The sequence below is a fragment of the Notothenia rossii genome (assembly GCF_949606895.1).
Source record: "Notothenia rossii genome assembly, chromosome: 4".
Classification (NCBI taxonomy): Eukaryota; Metazoa; Chordata; class Actinopteri; order Perciformes; family Nototheniidae; genus Notothenia; species Notothenia rossii.
This window is the reverse complement of record NC_136902.1, coordinates 4,070,011-4,072,510: the sequence shown is the minus strand read 5'-3', so window position 1 is coordinate 4,072,510 and position 2,500 is coordinate 4,070,011. Positions and strand designations below refer to the sequence as shown.

The 2,500-nt window shown below is 41.3% G+C and overlaps 1 long non-coding RNA gene across 1 annotated transcript in view; it reads right to left on the bottom strand.

Annotated features, from left to right (window-relative positions):
• The window catches only part of LOC307035473, a 296,952-nt gene that overhangs the window by 292,450 nt on the left and 2,002 nt on the right, over positions 1 to 2,500 (bottom strand). The gene's annotated exons all lie outside the window — the stretch shown is intronic.

Genomic DNA, 2,500 nt, shown 5'->3' with positions numbered 1-2,500 from the left:
ATAATTAATACTAAGACACCACATATGGAAAAATGTAATTTTTTAAATATTAATTCGTATTACAATTGCACATTTTTACTAATCACTTGCATGTCTCTTAAAATAGAGCATCTGAAAAACCCATTTACCCCTGGCATAAACTAAGTATTCTTAGATATGAAAGTTGTATATTTCAAAATCATTTATCCTTTCTATAAAATCCTTCCTCACCATGTTACACTGCTCTGTTTAACCTGAACACAAACCTGTAACTTCACATCACTGAATCAAGGTTATTCAACGACTACTAATGTTCCTAGACTGCACACACACTTCATACACACACTGTACACACACGCACGCACGCACGCACGCACGCACGCACGCACGCACGCACACACACACTTATCAGGCTGTGCAGCTGTAGCTCAGCGCTCTGTAAGAACAGGGACTCTCAGATAAACTTCTTGAAGGGCAGGAACAGTTTTTATTTTAGAGAACAGCAACAGCGTCTCATCAGGAATGTGTTTAAAGAGTCCTCTCCTGCTGATGTTCAGGTGTATATCAGTATGTAGTGTCTCTACTTTAAAGAGTCCTCTCCTGTTGATGTTCAGGTGTATATCAGTATGTAGTGTCTCTACTTTAAAGAGTCCTCTCCTGCTGATGTCCAGGTGTATATCAGTAGGTAGTGTCTCTAGTTTAAAGAGTCCTCTCCTGCTGATGTTCAGGTGTATATCAGTTTGTAGTGTCTATACTTTAAAGAGTCCTCTCCTGATGATGTTCAGGTGTATATCAGTATGTAGTGTCTCTACTTTAAAGAGTCCTCTCCTGCTGATGTTCAGGTGTATATCAGTATGTAGTGTCTCTACTTTAAAGAGTCCTCTCTTGCTGATGTTCAGGTGTATATCAGTATGTAGTGTCTCTACTTTAAAGAGTCCTCTCCTGCTGATGTTCAGGTGTATATCAGTATGTAGTGTCTCTACTTTAAAGAGTCCTCTCCTGCTGATGTTCAGGTGTATATCAGTTTGTAGTGTCTCTACTTTAAAGAGTCCTCTCCTGATGATGTTCAGGTGTATATCAGTATGTAGTGTCTCTACTTTAAAGAGTCCTCTCCTGCTGATGTTCAGGTGTATATCAGTTTGTAGTGTCTCTACTTTAAAGAGTCCTCTCCTGATGATGTTCAGGTGTATATCAGTATGTAGTGTCTCTACTTTAAAGAGTCCTCTCCTGCTGATGTTCAGGTGTATATCAGTATGTAGTGTCTCTACTTTAAAGAGTCCTCTCCTGCTGATGTTCAGGTGTATATCAGTATGTAGTGTCTCTACTTTAAAGAGTCCTCTCCTGCTGATGTTCAGGTGTATATCAGTATGTAGTGTCTCTACTTTAAAGAGTTCTCTCCTGCTGATGTTCAGGTGTATATCAGTATGTAGTGTCTCTACTTTAAGAGTTCTCTCCTGCTGATGTTCAGGTGTATATCAGTATGTAGTGTCTCTACTGGGACATGTCTCCATGCTTTAATGTTCAAAAAGCTCTTTATTTTTCTCATACTGCCTGTGCTGCAGCACCTCTTTTCACCCTCTGTCTGAAACCAGAGCCCAGTCTGCTCTGATTGGCTAGCTGGCTGGCTCTGTTGTGATTGGTCAACCACTTAGAGATGTCCCGCCCCTTAGCCTACCGCTTAGAGATGTCCCGCCCCTTAGCCTATCACGTACAATGTGTTGGAGCGCTAGCTAGGAGCGCGAGTCATGCCACTATGTTCCGAAAGTAAACAAAGGAGACCTGTTACTGATGCATACCTTTTTTTTGGAAAATATATTTCATAGTATTATGAATGGAAATGCCCCCCGTGTGTGTGTGTGTGTGTGTGTGTGTGTGTGTGTGTGTGTGTGTGTGTGTGTGTGTGTGTGTGTGTGTGTGTGTGTGTGTGTGTGTGTGTGTGTGTGTGTGTGTGTGTGTGTGTGTGTGTGTGTGTGTGTGTGTGTGTGTGTGTGTGGTGTGTGTGTGTGTGTGTGTGTGTGTGTGTGTGTGTGTGTGTGTGTGTGTGTGTGTGTGTGTGTGTGTGTGTGTGTGTGTGTGTGTGTGTGTACTCACCCCTCCAGGTGTGCAGCGCCTCAGTGGAGAGCAGATAGATTTCACCAGGCTCTCCATCAGGGAGAAGTCTCGAACTGTATGTGAGATAAACAAGAAATAATATTTTTTATTTAAAAAACCAAAGAAAAAAAAACATAGGAATCCATTTGTCGAGCCGATTATCACCCGAAGCAGATCGATGTGCAGACTCTAAAATGAGGACAAGAGGCCACGCTGTGTTTAATAGGATTTACTGCAGCCTGCATACAAAGGCAGCATTTGTGATATTCACCAAAGCTACAGCGTACTTCTGGTCATTACACTCTGAAGTGTCCTCCAACAATGCAAGATACAAACTACATTTAACATGAATGACATCAATTAGTGCAAAATGCAAAAATGATTAAAGTTACGTTATGGAAACTTTTCATTTAAGTAATGTTTTAATACA